At 32.7% G+C, this 22751-nt stretch overlaps 1 protein-coding gene across 5 annotated transcripts in view; it reads right to left on the reverse strand.

Annotated features, from left to right (window-relative positions):
• PCDH9 (protocadherin 9) overlaps nucleotides 1-22751 on the reverse strand; it is a 1020109-nt gene that overhangs the window by 453805 nt on the left and 543553 nt on the right. The window lies entirely within an intron of this gene.

The following is a 22751-nucleotide window of genomic DNA, read 5'->3' on the forward strand; positions in this document are numbered from 1 at the left end:
ATCTATTTAACATGCTCAGCAATATGTGTAACACAGACCTGATGTCTGACCTTTAGCTAAGAATGAACCACACATGTGGAATACCCAATTTCTCATCTCATCACCACACTGGGTGGTTATACCTGCTTGCTTTTAATTTTAATTTTGTTTCATTAGAAGTGAAGCTATAACTCTTGTTTTCACGAATAGCATATCTTTCTTACAGTAACTAGCCCCTAAACAAGGGCAGGAGTTACATTAATTCCTAAGTGACTGAAGAAAACAAATATCTATGAGTGGTAACTAGTGGGGGAGAATGTCATATAGTTGATGTGAAAAAAGAAGAAACATAAAGAGTGACTTTTAATCGCAGTATGAATTTTTTCTTATTTGAAACATTAAGGCTTCTGGATTCAAGGAAGTTATTAAAGTCAACTGTTACATGAAGAGCTTTATATCTAGTTAAATATAATTATAAATGATGTGTAGAATGCCCTACTGCTCTAACTAAGAATTTCTTTATAAGCTAATTCTCTAATTGGGAGAATAGGACTTCTTGAATGAAGCTTAAGGCCTAGAAGCAGATGGCCAAAAGAATAAAGAAGTAGGGTATAATAATAAATCATATCATGAGAAGACAGGACAGGGGAAGTACATGAGGGGGAGGGGGAGGAAGGGGAGTTGGGGAAGGAAGCCACATGACAAAGGACCAGAGCTGAAACAGAAGAGAAGAGGTAAAAGGAAGGACATAGTAATAAAGAGAAAGCTGGATGCCAATTCTGGGCAGCATGACTGGAATTCTAATGAAAAGCTGCATAGTTGGAAAACACACAGCTAGAGAGTAATAGTAAAAACCCCACAGCAGTTTGAGAGTTCTGAAATGAGGCCTTGTTCCAGAGGGTCTGTAACTATCCTGAACGGCTGACTCAGAGGCCTTTAAAATGGAAAGACTTTCTTTAGTTGAATGTTGTTTTTTGTTTATTTGATTTTTTAAGGGCACAAATCTGGGGAAGGGAAAAAAAATTCAATAACTTAACAGAAAGTAATGAACAAATGAAGAAGAGAAAAGTGAACAAAAGTCAAATAAGGACAAAGCTAATCATTTACTATATTGTCAGTGTCCAAAGATTTATTTTAGTTTCCCTCTATGAAATCTCTTGATTCTTTTCAAACCAAAATGAATGCATTGTAACCTTGACCCAGAACTGAGATATTTCTGACTATCCTCTAATACTGTATATACTTATTATGGAGCATTTATGGTTGCAAAGAACTAACTCCATCTTTTTTCATTTCAATTCATGTGTCATTTAAAAAAATGTTGAAGTCAGCTGGAGACTGGAAGTGCCAAATCAGACTTCTATCAAAAACATCAGAGAAATTTATAAATCATAGATTAGTGGAGCTTGAAGAAACCATAGGAAGTCACAGAGACCATTCCTTTGCATCAGCCAAGATAGCAATGAAATCTTGTCATTATGACTGGGAAATCTATATTTATACCTATATCTATATATCTATTGGTAGATATGTAACATATAGACATAGAGCTGTTTAAAATTCCATAGTCTTCCAAATGGAATGATTCCAGGAGCTTAAAATAATTACTAGAATAAGGTTTTCCTTCAAGCTCCTTTTCTCTTTCTGTGTTCTACAAGAAGAATAACTATAAGCAAGGGTATGTTACTGGAAATTCTAAAAGAATGATGTAATTATGGCTTTCTTGGACTAAACTAGCCACAGTTTTCCAAGAACTTCCCTGTGGGTCTCTTAGACCATTCAGGGAATCATCTAGGTCAAAACTATAATCACAAAGACATTTTAATATAAATATCAGTAAGTATAACCCACATAAACAAAAGCTCTTTAAGGAATCCTCAATAATTTTAAGAGTGTCCTGAAAGAAAAACATTTCAAAACTGTTGTAGTGCCCCATCATAAATAATTTATTCAGCAGTACCTCATCACTTGCCTGAGGCTTTGGGCAGAAAAATTCCTTAACAGTTAGAAATAGTAAAAAAAAAAAAAAAAAAAAAGTGCAATTAGATGTATACATCTTTTAAAAATTGTATTTAACAAAAGATGTATGCATCTAATTGCACTTTTTTTGTTAAATTTATGGTTAAAAATTTTTTTAAATGGAAGTACTGTATTCTTTTCATTAGAGTATCTTCATGCACATGAAGAAAGACAACCTATTAGCTATGTTGAAACAGGTATACTTTTAACATTATTAGTCATTTTATGACCACTGAAATTTCTTCCAATTCTAAAATTTTGTTACTTCTTGAATATCTACATAATGTTTGCTAGCAATAACATTGTTACTCTATTTAAGCAACCTCTACCAAAAAGGCACAAAATCTGCTATCATGATATTCAATTAGGCACCCAGTGGACAATTGATTTATGTTATTTAGTCATTTAGAGCCATCATTTCTCCCTTACTTTAAAGTTTTATTACGACATAGAAGTAGCCTTGGCACTCAAAGGGCTTATCAGTGGAGCAAAGATTCTGAAAAGTCTTTATGTTAGAAATGTTTCAAATAAAGAGGAGACAGCCTGTTATTTCATTAGTATTAATAATTCTCCATAAAGTAACTTCCATTAGTAATCCGAGTTGGTAATATCTCTGCAATTTATGGTTTTAAAGTCTTGCTTAGGGCAATGAGAGTTTCAGTATCTTATCCAGTGTCGCACAGCTATTATGTGTCAGAAGTAGGACTTGATCAAGGTCTTCCTAGATCAAGGCAGCTCTCTACCAGGATGCTATATAAACTATAGGCTTTCTGAGGAATACATGTTTATTGTCTGAGCACCATCCTAGCTATGTTTAGAAAGCTAAACATGATTGCCAAATAATTGATTTAACTACAGCAGACAAAGAAGGGCTAATCTATCTAAGCCATAATGAGTACTTGTTACCTCTTGGAATTTGGAACCATTTTGCAAGTTCCTTCCCTTTCTCTTTGTTTAGGAAGAAGAGATCTTTACTTTTATCTTTGGGAGTGAAGTCAGATCTCTTCCCCTACCCTTCTGATTAGGTAAATAGAACACATGAGAATAACTTTCTGTGGATTTGTTGAAACAGGAACAAAATTTCCCCATGAACAGGTCATTTCCTCTGGCCTTCAAGATAAAACTGTGGATTAAAGTTTTGTTTTTTCAACTAAAGTACAACAAAACGTTGAAGTATTCTACTGAGTAAAAGCCAGCCTATTGAAACTGATAGCATTGGAGGGTTTTGAAAGCAGGCAAGAGCAGCCTTAGGGTAGTGACTGCCAGCTGGGCATGAATGGCTGGAGTAGAAGCCAATCCACTGAAATGGACTGGACTATAGAGACCCCAGATTAGGAAATCCAAGCAGCTGCAAATGCTGATGGCCAAGAATCAGCAGAAAGTAGAGCAACAGCCCAAGCAGAAAGGAGTAGACAAAACCAAGGCAAGTCTCTTAGAGAAAATTATTCTAGTTGTTCTAAAGGTCAAGGAAGAGACTCAACTTGGTTAAAAGTGGGGTGGGAGGAGAAGGGGTATGACTAGGGGTTATCTACCACTTACACTGGGAGCTGAAGTGAAGAGAGAGGAGAAGAATAAAAGAAGAAACTGGTAATATCCTGGGCAGAGCTATTGATGCTGGGGAATGAGAGAGGCAAGGAAGAAAGCCTATCAAAAGGTATGATTAGTGTCCTCTTAAACTAATTATATTGCCTCTTCTGTACATGTACAAAAATCCTGACCTAGTTTTAGCTTTACCTGACCTTCCATCTCCCTGCCTGTTTGGGAAAGCATTGCTATGAAGTGCATTTTCCCTCCCCATGTGCTGACTAGGCCAATCAGGCTCAGACTCACCAATTTGTCAATGTTCCTCTTTTACAAATGGAGCCCAGAACGGAATATATTACTCTAGATGTGGTCTGACTAGTATAAAGTAAAACAGGACTATTATTTCCCTTAACCTAAATACTGTTCTTTCTTATGCAGCCTTAGTTGGTATTATTATTATTATTCCATTTTAAAGCACAGCTACCTACTGTTGATTGATTCAAGCATATCTATCTATATATTTGTGTGCATATAGATGTACACACACACACATATATAAATAGAAATTACTGTTAAGTCATGTCTCTCTATTCAGTGATGGTGAAATATGTTTTTAAACTTAATTACAAGACTAAATTTTTCTCAGTTAAATTTCATCTGATTATTTTCACTACAGCTTTTCAGTTTGCTGAGATCTTTTTGAATTTTGATTCTGTCACTCAATATAACTATAGTCCTTCAATTTTTTATTTGTAAATTTTATAGGTATATATTTCTATGTTTTCACCCAAGGTCCAGGCAAAAATATTGAACACAATCAAGATAAAGAACAACCCATTACAGTTAAAAGATCATTCTCCAAGATTACCTGTTAAATTTATCACTTATTTTGGCTACAGAGGTTAAAGAAGTATCAAATCCACTTTTTGATATCAATTTATGTTCATCTACCTAGCCCAAGAAGATGTGATAAGAGACTTAATTTAAATGTCTGTTAAAATCAATTTAAAGGATTCCATAGCATCCCACTTATTTGCTAGAGTTTAGTATATGTCAGGAACTATGAACAGATCCTGCTTTCAAAGAGCTCACAATCTTCTATGAGGGACAATGTATAAACAACTATGTGGAATTATGCTAGAAATTATTTTTTAAAAAAGCAAATGAAATTTATTGGGCATGTTTCGCACTTAGTATTCTATGCTGGCTCCTGGAGGTTTTTGCTTCTGTGTTGTTGGAGTTTTTTGAGTTGTGGGGTTTGGGTTTGTTAGTTTTTATTCTTGTTATTGTTTTCTACTTCTGTTTCAAAGTACTAAAAACCATTAATCCTAGGATTTACCTATAAATGTTAATTTATTCAGTGTATAACTTTGGGAAACCGTATTTTTGACAAGTAGGACAATCTTTCTAGCCCTAAGATATCTCTCATCCTTTTTCAAAGATTATTTGGGATTGGTTCTGCCGTTGAATCTCCAAGTACAAAAGAATATAACATTTCTGGGCCTGGCAACTATGCAATTTTCAAATCTGGGAGCTTTTGACTACCACTGTTTGTTCTATCCCAGTGGTTCTTAAACTTTTGTTCTCCGTATCTTCATGTTGTTAAAAAACTATGGAGGATCTGTTCAAAGAGTTTTTGTTCACATGGGTTATATTTATAGCTATTTACTATATAAGAAATAAAAAATAATTTTGAATTTGTAGACCCTCTGAAAGGGTTTCAAAGACCCCCAACAATTCTTTGGACTACACTTTGAGGACCATTGTAATTTATCCTGTCCAGTTGGAAGATCTTTCTCTATGGAATAGAATACAGAAATAACAGTAGAAAAATTGAGCTTTCACTGACATCTATTAACAAGGCAGCTAGGTGGCACTGTTGGTAGAGAACATAGCATTAACTCATTCTGAGTTAACCTGATTGCCACCATTTTCACCCATCAGAGGAAAAATAATGAATGATGGGTCTTTGTCAATTATATGGCAATGAGGCTGAAAAAGCAAGAACAGCAGTAGAATGAGTAAACAGTAAAAGTAAATATAAAATAATCTCTAATTATAATTAGCATCTGTCAGTTAAAGGCTTGAAAGCTAAGAAAGATAATGGGAAAATTGGAAAATCAGATACAAATAGTATTCGTACTTGAAGAATGTGACAAAGAACTGGGATTATTTATGATGATGAAGGAAAGCATAAAAATAGTTCAATAAGCGCCTCCAGGCTTAGAAAGAATTTTCAAATATCAAACAACCAGATGTTTTCCACATTCACAGAAGACTGAATACAATTTTAAGTAGTTGTGTAACAAATTTAATGTTGATCAAATAATGATAACAACTATCATTTATAAGAGCTTTTAAGATTTTCTTATGATAAGCCTGTAAGTTATATAGTGAAATAGTTATCACCTCTCCTCTACAGATGAAAAAACTAAGGCTAAAGAATATAAAATGGGGTTGTCCGTATTTAATGGAGCATGATAGTCACGATTTGAATGTCAATTTCTTGACTCCAAATCTAGTCTTTTTTATTATGAATTTAATAAACATGAATATTTTAGTATTCAACACCAGAAAGAAAAACACATATGGAAATTTGAAATTCTATTATGAAATTAAAAACATATACGTTGAATTTAGCCAAATAGTTACAAAAGGGTCCTATTTGGCTCCATTCTCTTCTGAACTTCCTTCTTTGCTTTTTGGCATATTTTTAAAAAATATTTTATTGGTTCTTTGTTCTTTCTTTTCCTCTCTAGTCCTTCTTTGACTATAACACAAAGAGATTGTAAAACTCATTGGGAACCAATGAGTGTCCAAATAGCTTAGTAGTTTACTAAGAGAGATTAAAGAACCAAATTCAGCAAATTACATGAAAATACAAATTAATCTCTAAAGGTAAAACAGCAACTTTTGTTTTGTGATTTAAATGTGATTCAGTAAAAGATAAGAGATTGTATCAGTGACTTTACCAATCCTTCCCTCCTTGCTAAACTTCAGAAGATTCCTCATGCTCTTAGAGTAAAATACATACTCTTCTGTCATTTAAAGTTTTTACTTTCTCTTCCCAGAGAGCTTTCTAAGATTTTTGCAACATTATCACCTTTGTGCCTCCTATATTACAAAGCCAACATTACATTTTCTTCCTTTATGTCTGTCCTCTATGCCCAAGAATGCCTCCCTACTCATTCTGTCTTTTAGAATCACCATCTTCCTTTTTCAAAGCTCAGTGTATGTGCTATTTCTTATGTCAAAGTATTTCTGAATCCACTATAATTGTGAGTGCTTTCTTCTCCTCAAAAGTATTATTATAATATTTATCTGTTTACATGTTATATCACCCAGCAGCAAATAAACACTTTGAGGGCAGAACCTGGTTTTTGTTTTGTCTTTGTACCTCCAGTGTCTTGCACAAGTGCTTTGAATACTATGAGTATTGATTTAGTTGGAATCCTCATACAGATTTTAGAACTCTACGATTTTAATATGTTCTTTTCCATTTTATAGTTTATATTATGACCACAGTTATCATGAAATTATGTTCAATATAATTCCCAAGATTGTGTAATTAGCCTAACATAATAAATTATGCTTCCTGTATTATACATATTTACTTATCTGTATGGCAATATATCTAAATGAGTTTTCCAAACCTAAGTGTGATGAACTGTAGCATCAATGAACATTCAATATATGGGCTCTTGTGTGGAAAGAGAAAGGAAATTTCCTTTGAACTAGATTGAGATAAACAGATCTCATAAGTGAGTCAAGATCTAATAACTCATAAGCAATAAATTCTCTAGTAAGCTGCAGAAGATTCATTAGGACTAGATGCCTCAAATTCACACTAATATTATCATACCATCAAATTATGTTCCCTATTTATTCAGCAGATCTTTTAAATATCTTTCTTTTAAAATATTTCTGAACCTGTTTATTTCAAAAAATAATTCACCACATCAAATTAAACATACTATGAAATATAAATAAATCTTTAACTGCTATTTTCCTTAAAACATTTGATGAAATATTGCAAAGTATTGTACTGTATATTGAAAACAGTACTGGATTCAAAGTTGATACAATAGAAAGAATGTTGAATTCAAAGTCAGAAGGCAAGTTCAAACTTCAGCTCCATTACATAATTATTCTAAAACATACTTTCTTCATATCTAAATTGAAGGAGGTAGATAAAATCAAAATTTGAAATCTTCTGACCTCATTATTTTCATTATTTTCAAAGGACATAAATTTGGAAATGTGATAGACTTTATCCAGAGATACTTGAAAAATTAAAAAAAGGCATTACAGCCAAATGCATTTTAATCATTTTACTAGGATCCCCAGGGGAATTATTCACATGGTGGATTTTCCAAGCAACAATATTATCAGAACAATTAAACTGGCATTATTGATTTAATAAATATTAATTGACTATTGATAGTATACAAAACCTCATGCTAACACTGAATTAGTGTTATTAGTGCAATTAGTGAATTAATGCAGAGATAAGTAAGATGGGTCCTTGAGCTTCATAAAATTTATAATCTAATGAAAGATAAGACACATTCACAGATTTAAAATGCAAATACAAAGCATAAGGAAGTAATAATAACAATAATAATAATAATAGCTACCATTTATATAGCACTTTAAGTTTTACAAAGTACTTTCTCATAGCCTCATTTAATAATCACAACAATCCTGGGAGGCATGTTATTATTACCATTTTTCAGATGAGGAACTGAGGCTGAGAAAAATAAATTGATTTGTACAGGATGATAGAGCTCATAAGCGGTTTTGTCTAAATTTGAATCTAGATCTTCCAGACTCTAAGTCTAGCATCTTCTTTGCTATATCTCTATAAATGGCATAAAATGGTGAAATTACTCCTGGAAAGAGGAATTCAAGATATGACATCAATGTCTTAGAAGGTAGTTTTTCAGTTCAGTAGAATTTAACAGAAATGGGATATGATATTCCAGGATCAGGAAATTAGGTATATTAAAGTAAAAAGGTGAGAAAATATGGACATATTAAAGGAAATGATGGGTTGTCCAATTTGGATGGTGTATAGAACATCTTAGAAAGAAACTTACCTGGATTGTAAAGGTAAGTTGCTGCCAGATCATGGAATTTTAATTTAAGACATTATGTGACAGAGGGAAATTGTTGAAAGTATTTGTACATTAATATACTATAGTCAAATATCTGAATTAGGAAACTCATAAATGAGTAAATTATCTGTGGAGAGTTTGTGGGAAATCTATGTACAAGAATTAAACAGAATGAGAAAAGATAATGGTTTCACTCTGTGGAGGGAGTAGCCACACAGATGAGATCACGTGAAAATGCTAGGTCTACTCGCTATATTAACTGCAATAAGAGCTTTCTGTGTAAGTTTGAAGAGTTTTAAAATAATAATTATAATAAAAAAATTAAACAGTTTCTCCTGCCTACTTCAGTTCCTAAATTGCATATTAAAATATTCTTCAATAAGTGATGTATCCCCTCTTTCCTGAGGACTTGTGTATAAACAACCTATCAACAAAAACCACTAAAAAGCAGAACTCTACTAGCACAAGAGATCCATCAACTTTATTTACCATCATAGCTGAAATTAATCCACCATATTAATTTTGTAATTTATTACTCTCTCTTTCTGAACTTTCTTAATCTTTAATACTCACTATACATATCTGTGTATATACCAAGTACAGGTATCCTTGATTCTAATGTGCCATAACACAGACTTACACACATTAAAATGATAATTTACATAAAAATCTGAACATGATTCAATTACATTTTTTTTCAACATTTAAATGTTTATGGGAACAACAAATACATGCATACATCTGCATGCCATGTTATATGCTCCCCATAGAATATAAGCTCTTGAGGGAAGGAAGGAACTGTTTGAAATTTATCTTTGTATCTACAATGGTTTGCTTAGCACCATAAACAGGATGGGTAAGAAATCGTTTTGGCTTTGATTTTCAATTGAATTGATTAAAGTATGTTGGGCATTGAATGAAATAAAGAAGTTCCTTTTATAGTAGCAATCTCTGAAATCAGTCAGTTTGGAACCTAATCTTGAAAACTCAGTGCATATTTTTATAACCTCAGTTATGAAAAACATATTAGAGAATATTTACATTTAATTTATATAATTACGCCATTCAAAATATCTCCAGCTCTCAAAATAATCTTTTAAATATTAGATGAACCAGGGAATAAAACTGCTACCATTCCTTGAATTTTCATTGGGTATGTACATACAAATATGTCACATAAAAAAAATAAAGCAATTCTATCATCATATAGTGAAGTAGTCTGGACTATACTGCCTTTACCATCATCATTTTTTTTTTTATGAATTCTACATTGATCAGGTCACTAAAAACACACAAAGCCTAAGGCTGGAGCCAAAAATTCATGACCCAAACTGATAGGTCTAAGCTATACAACCATATGTTACAAATTAACAACCAAGGTAAATAGCTCAATTTGCTGTTTTTATCCCTGATGATGTTCTTCAGAGAATCAGATGGACATATGGTTTCTTAGATGGCAAGTTAGAAGACTTATTCAGGTGGCATGTGAGAAAATAGAAAAAAAAAACAAAATATAAAAATGTGGGTCAACAAAACAGCAGAGTTAGAAAATAATTCTGCACCATCTACAAAACTGTAAAATACTACAAAGTTATTTTAAGGTAATATAAAATTTAGTAGTGAAAGAGAAATGGAAATATTCTTTGTTCTCAATTCTTTACAACTATACAAATTCATATGTACAAATAAAATTTACATACATCAAGTCAAAAAAAGCATTTATGAATCATAGACTATGTGGCAGACACTGAGTGCCAAGCTCTAAAAATGCAAATATAAAGGAAAAGAAACACAATTCTTAACCTCGAATTATATTCTAATGGAGAAGAAAGTATCTCAAGATTAGAGGAGAATAGGAATAAGGGAGGAGGCATGTGGCTGGTTCATTACTTCCCCAAAATGGAGATTGCAAGAGTATGAGAAAAAGAGATAGACACATGTTTCCAGGGTCAAAAGTTGCTGGGATGTGGAAGAAAATCCAGAATCAGAAGATCCAGTGGAGAAATGAAGTATACATGAATACACAAACACAGGTACATTTATATATGTACATGTAACATCCTGTGTCCAAAGCTTTAATATGCCAAATTTAATATGACATAAAGACATTTAAAACTTAAGCAATCTAGAGTCTTTATTCTTATGAAATTTATAGTCTTGCAGTAGAACATGGGACACACACAGGTAATGAGGGTTAAGTACAGGTTATGGATAGGTGTAGGGTTATGAAAGAAAGGGATATATAAATGATAATGAGGAAAAGTCAAAGGTTAGTGAAGACTATTTGAGTTAGGCTTTAAGTGACTGATAATTTAATATCTGAGGAGGGATAATGCTGGAGAATAATCCAGTAGTACTCATCTGCCTGTTCAAAGGAAAGGAGGAACAAAGGGAAAAAGAGGACCAAGCATTAGGAGGTAGGGAAATCAGGAAAAGCTAAGAATAGAGATGGATTCTGAAAGAAGCTTTGAAACTAGAGATTTTAAGAGAAAGAGGCTATGAGGAAGGATATTGCTAGCATGGAAGATCTACATCTTCCAAGGCACAGAGATGGAAAAGGAAGATTAGTAATAAGTGGAGGAATGGAAGGGAAAAAATGATTCAAGAATTATTTTGGAGGTAAAAATCAATAGAAGTTAGCAAATTTGAAGTGTAAGGGACAAGGAAGAGTTAAGGAAAGCACAGTTTTTAATATGGGATACTAGTTGGTGCTGAGAGAAACCCTGAAGTCAGAAGCAGAAGCAGATCTAGAGGAAAAATAAGTTCAATTTTTTTAGACAATGAATTTGAAACACCAGTGGGACTTCCCAGTAGAAAAACCCAAGAGCACATTTGAAATTAAGGTCTAAAGTTCAGGTAAAGGATCAGAGCTGCAAATAAAGATTTCAGTCTTCTGCATAGTAGTAATATTTGAAAGTGTGAGAGTGAAAGTGATTGGTGAGAGGGGAAAATGATCAAAGATAAGATACAAGGACAGAAGATTGGTGCAGACATTCATTTTGTCAGGTTAGTAACAAAACAATGAGGTAGGAAAGAGGATGGAGGGATAGTTATAGAAGGAGGAAGAGGACAAGAAGATGATGGTGACACTGAAACTAAAGGAAAGGAGAATATCAAGGAGGAATGAACGGAAAATTGTGTCAAATACAGAAGGTACGTCAAAAAATGTGAGGCTTTGGGTCATGTGTGTGTAGAGAAAGTCACAGTGAGAGAAAGGGAGGGAGAAAGAGAAGACAGACAGAGAGACACAGACACACACACACAGAGACAGAGAGAGCGCGACAGACAGAGAGACAGACAGAAAGAGACAGAGAGAGATAGAGACAGAAAAAGAGCCAGAGTGACAAAGACACAGAGATACAAAGAGGCAAAGGAACAGAGAAAGAGAGAGAGAGAAAGAAAGAGAGAGAGAGAGAGAGAGAGAGAGAGAGAGAGAGAGAGAGAGAGAAGATGGGAGGGAGATGAATGTTTTAGACACTGTCAACTGTCAGTCATTCCATTAAGTCATTGGAAGGTTCTCTATAATGAAAAAGGGAATACTGACATTAAATTTTAGAAGCATTGAAAGACTATATATTTATATATGATTAGAAACACACAAATTACTCCCATATAAATACAGCATGTTCCAAAAGTCTCAGTGCAGTTAACCTTCAGGGACACCTTGTATTGTTTGTTCAAGGTACACGTGAGGGTTGTAGGGGAGAAGAATTTATGTAAAATTGAAAAAGATTCTGAGTCTAGGACAGCCACATAGTGAGGGAAAAGATGGACCAGGCTAATGCTGTTTTAGTAGTCATATAATTATAAACTCTTTAGAGGAAAGGCCTCCATTAGATCCCCTCTAGAGCACTTATGGAAGAATATGGACAAGAGATGCAGAGGATAACAAAGGGAAGTACAGACACTACAATGTACTTACATACTATAGCATTCTAGCAGAGGAGAAAAGAACACTGAACTTGGAGTAGGATTCCTAGGCATGACATGAAAAGATACCTTTATTCTCCGAGGCTCTATTTCCTTATCTACAAAACATAACTAATATTAACTTGCAAAACAATCTTTCCAGTTCTTTACAACTACAGACCTATTAGTAAGAAACATTATTTTAATCTTAAAAATGAAATATAAATAATGTAAGGAATATATACACATATCTCTGCAAATAACTGAAATTCAAAACTACATACAATATTCACTGACTGGAGCATTCACTACATATTATGCATATTTCTACATGTTGTGGGCAAACAAAAATGAATAAGATGGTATTTTCCTAAGTTATTAGTACAGAGACATACATAAAAACTTTAATAGTGTTATTTTTGTTTCCAGGTTTTAAAAAAATAAGACATTTCATTGTTTTATTTTGCTACTACTAATAACTGACATTTTTATTATACCTTAAACTTACAAAGTATTTAATGTACATTATTTTTTTCATCCTAAACAACATCCTTCTGTGGCAGGTATGATTTTACTGATTTTACATATTTCGAAATTGATGTTCAAAGAGTTTAAGTGTCATCTTTGTGGTGACAGTTTGTATGTTTGAGAAGCAGGACTAGAATACAGTTCTTCCTGACAACATGATCTCCAAAATTCTATCTGCTAAATCATACATAGAAAATTAGACTGATACATGAGTAAAATCACACTTGTAGAAGTATATTAATCATTTTACTGGGCTCATTTTAAGTTTAAAAAAAAAAAGCAGTAGGATAGGAAAAAAACCGTTAACCAGTTTGAACAAACTAGATAGGGACCTTGGGTAATGCACAACAGAACAATCATATTTCCTCTAGCAAACATTAGCTTTCTATTGTAAACATCAACCACAATCAGAATCTATATACTAATATGAATGCTTTTTTTCAAGGAAAAGAATTTTTAAATCTATAAAGAGAAATAAAATAATGCTAGAAGAACTTTTTAATTCTAGCTTTCCTGATATGTCATTTAAAAAAAAAAATCTTTTACAGCTGGCTTAGTTTTAGCACAAAGGCTGATAGAATAATTCTCCTTGAATATAGTGCTGAAAATATTCCATGACCCCCAATTTTACTGATCAATTTTTTCTTCTTTAAAAAAAATCCTATCTACAATTTATCTTTCTATTGACTTGTCAGTGTTTAAAAAGGGCACTCACTAATTAAGTCAGCTGTGAAAGTGATAGTTAGACTTCACTTACTTTCAACACAGCCTGCTTGCCAAGATGTTCCAAAATCAAATGTAAAGTTTAAATAGTGAAGATCAAAAATGTTGTGAATTCAGTTGTAAATAAAGCTTACTCCAGTGCAATATGAAACTATTTTCCCCCGACTTTAAAAAATATCTAGTTGAAATACTAAAAAATCTTAACTATGTGAATATAAATGTATACACTACTCATATGGACAGATATCTGCAGATATTGATAAATGTGTATATTTTATATATGTATGTAAGTATACATTTTTGTTAGTTTAGTTCTATATTATATCTCAAATGGAAATATAGGCATACATATAGAAAACGTGTGTTTATGTAAATATATATAACTGTTAATTTTATTATATTTACCTATGCAGATGACATGTGTTGCTTTCTTCCCTTGTAGAATATAAGCTTTGTAAGAGCAAAAGACTGAGGCATTTTTAATCTTACAAAGTATTTCTCTATGCCTTAAATAGATTAACCATTTAATAAATTCTCATAATTCTATAAAAGGCCATGAATCTATCTTTGTGAACATGTCCAAACTAGCTCATATTTATCCATGTCTATAAATATACACATACCTACATATGTGTATATTTGTAAAGATATGTATATACACATCCAAATACACACACACACACACACACTTTTCTACCTTCCCATCTATGTTAAACCCAATCATCATTTAAGACTGAGCTCAAAACCTTCCTTTTTTATGAAGTACTTAATCTTCCCAGAAAGTTTTTTCTTCTGAGCTCCTCTTACTCCTACATTCTATAGCATTTACATGATGACTTCTCATATACTATCTTGTATTAAAATTATAAATTATCCCTTCTCATGGACCTGTCTTTCTCTTAACTCTACAATTAGCTATTAGAGGTCAAACACAATGTTTTCTTTCTATTCCCCACAGAAGTAACACTTACTTGCATGTAATAATCTCTAAATAAATATTTGTTTAATAAATTATTTTAATCAATCACTTCACAAATGAAAAGCAATTTTCTAAAAGGGTTGTTATAGAACTCTAAACTCCAATTCAAATTATGTTAAGTATCATCTTTATAACTGTAGTGTATTTTCAATTATTACCAGTTAGTATTGTCGCATAACTCATGCATCTCTAAAAATAAATGTCTGTATGTGAGACTGGGTCTGTATGCTTGGGGCTGGTAAGCTAAAGTATAAAGCACCAAGTAAGGCTGTTCCCAACATACCACGCTCAAACATTTGAAGTCAAACAAGGTAAAAATAATGAAGGATATCTCTATCAATATTTCGTCTTCTTTCCACATTAGCACTGAGCAGATCACATCCTCAACTGGAAGTGAAATAGGGAGAGAGGACTAGAAGAGACTTGCTGATAATGAAATCATCCAAAAAAGCAAATTACCCTTTATAATATTTTCTGTCCATGTGAGATAACTAGCATTAATAGGAAAAAATTATTTTGTTTCACTATAAGGAACAACTTCTTAAAAAAAAAACAAAGGTATATAAAAATGGTATATGCTATTTAATTGATTAGAAAGAGGCAGTTCATGGCACAGTGTGACCTGGATTTAGTAAAGAAGACTTCAATTTAATATGACCTCAATTTAATAATAATACTTATTATCTTTGTGGTATTGGTCACTTAACTTCTGCCTGCCCAAATTTTCTCATTTGTAAGATATGAATAATAATAATAAAGGTTATTTTATACTCAACTTCTAGGGTTGTTGTGAGAAAAAAAATGAGATATTTGTAATGTACTTTGAAAACTTTTGTTCTATTCAGTCAGAGTCATGTCTGACTTTATGATCCCATTTGAGGTTTTTTTTGGCAAAATTATTAGAGGAGTTTGCCATTATCTTCTTCAGATCATTTTACAGACAAGAAAACTGAGGAAAAAGGGAAGTTCTGGGATTGTAACAATGTTATCTGGAGGAAAATATATATATATATCAGTTCTTGGTCTAGTATTTTTAGTTGAAATGCACCGAATAAACTGGTTAAGTTTACATATGGTTTACAAAGACCTTTCACATATATCATATTCTTTGATCCTCACAGAAACCCTGTGAGGTAGGTCGTTCTCACTTCAGAGTTAAAACAAGCTGACTTTCAGAAAGAATAAATGACATGCTTTGGGTTGTAAGCTGGTGAGCTGACACTCTACTTTTTTGAGATCATTACTCTTGCCCACAGTCACCCAGATAATAAGTATCTGAGATCCAGTTTGAACTCAGGTTGATGAGTGTTCCTGACTCTAGGTCCAGGATTCTATCCTAGTTACTCTCTGAAAACTTTACAACACTATAAAAATGTCATTTATAAAATGTGAATCTGCATTTTGTTAGATAACTTTTTAGTTATCAAGAAGATAGTTATTACTTTCAAAACTTTCTAGCTTGAAATATAAACATGCTCTCTATTTATCAGCCAGTCACTCAACATGTTCTTATTATTACTCACTATGTGCCACATACTATGCCAATTCCCAGGGGGAAAAAAAGGTAAAAATACAGTCACCAACCTTCAAGGAGATTACATTCTACTGAGGTAGAGAACACATAAGTTCTCTATGATTCTTCCTAAACCTTTTCACCCTGGAAGCTCACCCCAGCCTTATATTTTTTAAATATTGGGAAGTACCTTCAACCTCTCTCAGAAACTCCATGACTTCATTCCATTCTGACCTCTCCAGGTTGCACTGGACAATGTTCCTCCAGTGTTCCTTTTTGATATCCCAGACCTCCCTTCTAGTTTCTTTTTATGTTATTTTACCCCCATTAGATTGTAAGCTTTTTGAGGATACAGGCTATCTTTCGGCTTATAATTATATGTCCAGTGTTAGCCCATTATTTGGTCTATCACAAGAAATTAACAAATGCTTGCTGACTTGACAGTGAAAATGGTAAGAAGGTACAGTAATTTCAGAATTAAGTGGAAAATTATATAGGGAAATTCTTTGAGTAATAATCTTAGGAAACTAAGGTGTCAGCTCACCAGCTTACAACTCAAACCATGTTATTTATTTTTCTCTGAAGGTCAGCTTGTTTATGTCTGAAGTGAGAATGACTTACCTCACAGGGTTTCTGTGAGGATCAAAGAATATGATATATGTGAAAGGTCTTTGTAAACCATATGCACTATAAAAATATAAGTTATTAGCATTACTATTGTGTTTGTTAATGCTATTACTGGGTAAAACATCCCTAAAAAAAACCCACAAAAGTTTTAGAGACCTTCCTGTGTGTATACTGCCTACTGATCTAGGAAATGTTAATTAGGAATAACCTGTCAAGAGGCCCTTGTGAATAGTACAGAACAAGGTCACACATCAAATTGTTTAAAAGTATACGTCAATGCACAAAGGTTCTCTGATTTCTCAAGGAAGCCCCTCTATTAATATGACTCACAATTCATTTATGACCTTAGAAGTTGCTTGAGATACCTCAAATTTAAGTAACTTGCCAGGGTTACAAAGATATTAAGTGTCAGAGTTCAGGTTTGAATTGATTTTCTGACTCCAAGCCCAGTAGTCCATCCCCTATGTCATTTGCTTCTAACTATAAATTATATTAAATATCTTTTTTAAAATGGTGCTAGTTATATATATTAAAAGGGGAAGTGTGAAGATAGGGAATGAAAATGCTTAATTCTTTGTCAAGTGGAACATTAGAATGAAAAGAAACATGATTTCTAATCCCAATTGTACTACTGCCTCTAAATTTTATGATATAGTTGCCTAGGTGCCTTGTACTCATCTCTCAAGGAGGCAAGTAGGAAAATGCTTTTGTCCTCCTATTCCAATAAAATATGCCATTGAAATACTTTCCTCTTTCCTTCTCTACCACATTCTTTCTTTTCTCTTCTTTCCTACTTCCCTTTTCCTTTCATTCTTCCATCCTTCCCTTCCTACTTTCCTCTTTCTTTTCATCCTTTCTTCCATGCTGTCCTTTCTCACTTCCTTATTTCTATCTCTCTTTCTTTCACTTTTTCTTTCTTTTTTTTTTCTTCTTTATCTACACCTGTAATTTCACTATAGTATATAACTATGTCTATGGAAACTTTCTCAAGTAAGTTATCTATAACTTATTTTTTTCAAGAGTTGCCCTGGGATCCTGGGAAGTTAAGTACTTTGCCCAAGGTTACAGAGATGGCATACATCTGAATTAGAAAATGAACCCAACAAACTTAATCATCACTCTCTCCAGTCCACTACACAGCTCCACAAGCAATTTATTAGTATGAGCAATTTATTAATGAGATAAAGCTTTTTATGTATTTTCTCATATATTCTTGAGCTAGATATGACACTTCAGAAACTTGTGAGATAGTCAAGAGATACACAACAAAATGGGAGGAGAAAAAAATACCTTTTTATTCGGTAAGTACTAAACTGCTTCCATGCACCAGACTTAACTACTTGACTCCAAACAGGAGTGACATGTGTCCTACACCTCAGTGCAATCCTAACAATTTTTTCATGCTGAATTAATAGGATAGAAATGCTTGTGATTTCAACAGCTGTTAGGAACAGTGGGATAGCTTCCACGAACATACTGACAGACTTGTGCCCCCTTATATGGATGTGTTTAGATAAAACATGCATACCAACAGTCTGTCTAGAGCAAGCTAATCTTGAACAAATAATAATTAATTCCACCAAAGGCAGATACAGAGCAACTCCTTTCTCCCCAAGAGAATGTGCATTTTTGTAATGTGTGCATGGAAGGGTAATTTGTTGTGCACATAAACTAAATTTTATGATTTGAAGCAGGTGAGTGGCTAGTGTTGTAGCTGTCTGATTAATTATCACAGCAAGACACGATTAGGATTTGCCAACACAGAGAACATTTTTACTTTGCTCAAACACATTATTACCCCCTTAAATCCCTTCACTGGCTTTCAATTGCCTTCTGCTTAAAATTTAAATGTTTGTTCTTCATCTGTCTTGGTGTCCTCTCACAAATACTGCTATGAGCTGATTCATTCCCTCCTTTTTTTTCAGGCACATGGTCTCATTTGATTCAATTTTTATGTTGGTCTCTCTTTCTAGTCTCTGTGTATTCTTATTTAATTTTCTTGTCTCACATATCTGATGTTTGAATTTCCTTCTAAGTAGCATGAAATTAAAATAGAATCCCTTAGTATTCATCTAAGAACTAGACAAAATAAGGGTAGAGTCCATCCAGGTAGATTTATGGGAGTTGATGGACATAAGGTAGGTATATATGAATAAGTTATGATCTGCAGCACTGAAAGAAAATACCTGAATTGATGAGATCATGGTTTTATTGAGGTATTGAAATTTATAGAGTTTTCAAATAGATAGGGAACATGTCTTTTCTTTATATAGTAACCTAGATTCCTTCTATGTTTGAAGTACCTGTTGAAGAAATACTTTTTGACAGCCTTATGCACTTTAATAGGGAAAGAATGGAGATTAAAATTGAATGTGAGTTGAGTGACTTTTTAAATTTAAGGTATAGGATACAAAACTCAAAAAGTCAACATGGAATTTTTTTTTAAGCACAATAGAATATTGATGACCAACACCTGGAAGTAACTGAGAATTGAAAGAAAGCAACAGAATCCCTCTCCAATACCAAAGCAAACAAACAAACAAACAAAAAATGGAAATAGTTCCATTTGTGATAAAAGGATTTAGGTTAGTGATTATGTTTTGTTCAAAGTTTAATATAATTCTGGATAGTATGCAGAATTCATGTAAAATACGAAAGAAATCTGACAATATGTACTTTTTAAAAGATTTCTTTTTTTAAATATAATTTTTGAATACAAATGTCTCATATTTGTAAGACCTTGGAAATGTCTTTTATGTCTTTGTACTCATTTTTTATAAAAAATAAAATGGGGGGAATAGAAAAAACCCTCTCTAGCTCTAATAATCCATGATACTTTCTAGCTCTAATAATTCATTAATCAAGATTATTACTATGAGGTTATGTGCCTCTTTCAGGTCAAGAATTGTATCGTTCACTGAATCTAATATGACTTCTGATAAACATTTTCTTTAGTTTTTGTTGTTCTTCTTCTTTCCTCTTTCCCTTCTAGTCTTTTTTATGTATCTTATTTGCCTTTACATGCTATTAAGCATTTATCAAATGGTTCTCAAAAAAAAAAAAGAAAATATATATTATACTTTTAAGTTTTAATCTGCTTTATAAATACTTTCTCCATTACTTTCTTAAGTCTAGACATTCATCAAAACAAGAAATCAGTCCCTGATTTGTAGCATTTGCAATCGCTCACTCTAAAAATTTTAGCAGAGAGCATTGCTTAGAAGCAAAATAGGTACTGGCCATGAGCTTTTTTTTTTTTTTTTTTCTGACTTCAATCAGTGATTAGACAACTGCCACATGACATATATATATATATATATATATATATATATATACCCTTGCTGAACTGAATATCTATGTGTTTATCTTCCATTAAAGTTCTATTTCTATTCTGTAACATGATATAAACATAATTCTGATTTCTTAGAAGCCATACCTGTAAAACATGACTTCTGAAGAGTCTACCAAGCAGAAAAGGACTAGACTGTTTCAAATATTGGCTTGATAAATAGATTGTGTCTTTTGGCCAAAGAGTAACCTAAGTTTAATTCAAAAAGCTTCTTTACCAGAAAAGTTTGTCATCTAGGGATGATTAATTTTTCTGGCAAGAATAACTCTGGAAAAACTCATCTATCAAGAGGTGTAAGAATTATGATCTGCATTGGTTGAAAAAATGAGTAACTATGAAAACATATGTATGAGCATATATGTATACAAACATTTATATATATTTACAGATATGTGATTGTAGTTATATATATATATATTTAATATATAATCATATATATGATTATTTATGCATACATATATGCACATCAGTTTCTATGTTTGCATGTATTTATGTGAATCAAACTTTCCTTAAAATATAGAGGGAAATGTTCTCTCATTTGGCCATAGTAAACAATTTATCAGTATGTTGTTCTTTAAAGGGAATACCCTAAATACTGATCCCAGGCAATAACATTGACACTGGAGAGAACCTCTATGTCCCTCCTTAAAGCCATATGACATTGCCCTAGAGATTATGGAGGATCAGAATGACTGCACACATGCTTACGTGAACACAGAGCACCCTTCTAAAGAATCATTACAGTGATACTTGAATGGTCTATTGGGCAGCAGAATGGGAAAAAGTTGTGAACTTCTTTCCTCTGTGATTTGTTATGGTTTGACTACTGTGCACTCATCCACTTAAAGAATAAATTTGACTTTTGACAACTGCATAAACCCAGCCAATGTACAAACATTATAGAGGTCATCTCATCAAACTTTCCCTGTAAAGTTATTCAACAGTAACAAAACAGACAGTTTGAAAAGCATCCGCTATGTACCCTGTATCCTTGTGGGTTTTGGTCTCTATAACTCTTGGCAGCTGCTTAAATCATTACTATAGGCTCGTCAATGTAATCAGTACCCTAAGGCTGCCCTACCTTTCAAATTCACAATGCACAATGGGACATATCAGCAGTTTGAGCTTTTCTGCTTGGATGTGCATGTTCTGTACCATTGACCCCAAAATACTAAGGTCTAATGAACTGGCTTTAATGGTTTCCTTACCTACTTAAATGTTTTCGTTTTAATTGCTTATACTACCCAACGTCTTGATCTACATTGAAAAGTTCACAGCATAGATGCTAATGGTCCCTTTCTAATTACTACATAATGAACAAAGGTCTGACAGAGCAATTTTAGAGGTTAGTCACAACAATCAGTACCAACTTCATATATACACACACATAAAGATATATGTTTATATATATACATATATATACACACACTTCATAAATCTATATGCACACAGTTGTGGGTATGTATCACAGACATGTGTATTTATGCATATATATATATATATATATATATATATATATATATATAAAAGTTTGGAAGCCTTGCTATTAGTGGAAAATAAATCTGTATATCTTGATCTTTAGATACATACCTGAGTTAACCTATATTTGATTCATCTTAAATGCTGAAATAAGTATTTTTGCTTTGAGACTATAAACAGTACTTAAAATTAAATTCTCAATTTATCTAACAATAGCTGCAATTTCAGCTTAATGTACTCTCCCAAAAGTGGACTTAAGTCTCATGGATCATCTCTCTGGGGTGGAGTTTAAACTAAATTCTTACATTTATTCAGTATTATAATATTCTAATGCAAGGAATTAGGGTCACATCTCTGACTAACTAGATATGCTTTTTTTCAATGATTAATTTTCTTCAATGATTTATGCAATAAAAGCTTTATGCCACTGAAGGTCTGGGATTACTTTTTTACCTTGCAAATACTCAAGTACAAACTTCCTCACCCTGCTTATTATCATAAGATGGCAGATTTTTTAACTTAGAATTTATAAGAACTTAGTGGTTTATAACCCAAAAGACAAATGACTTTGCAAAACTGAATAAAACAAGATATATTTTTGTGAGAAAAGCAAATTCAGACTTGAGGGTAAACATGCTTTCAGGTTTGGCATTTAAGAGAAATGATCAAAAATAATTTATGATTATTGTAAATATGTAAGACACAGAGAACAGGAAATCCACTTTTTATTTTAATACTCTTAAATGGCTCTCAAATCCCCAAGATATTCAGAATGATTCTTCTGATAATACCAAAAAACAGTACAGTTTAATTAGAACCCAGACAAATGGACAGATTAACTAAGATAACTGTAAAGTTCTTAAATATTGTTATACAGAACTATGTGACATAGATTTCCTCCTAACATAAAAGACTCTTTTATATGGCAGTAGTACTCAACTTTGTGTAACTCAAGGAGCACATCTTCAGTTATTTTTAACCAAAAAAGTCATGGTTAGTGGCAAT

The sequence above is a fragment of the Sarcophilus harrisii genome, chromosome 3 (genome assembly GCF_902635505.1).
Source record: "Sarcophilus harrisii chromosome 3, mSarHar1.11, whole genome shotgun sequence".
Classification (NCBI taxonomy): Eukaryota; Metazoa; Chordata; class Mammalia; order Dasyuromorphia; family Dasyuridae; genus Sarcophilus; species Sarcophilus harrisii.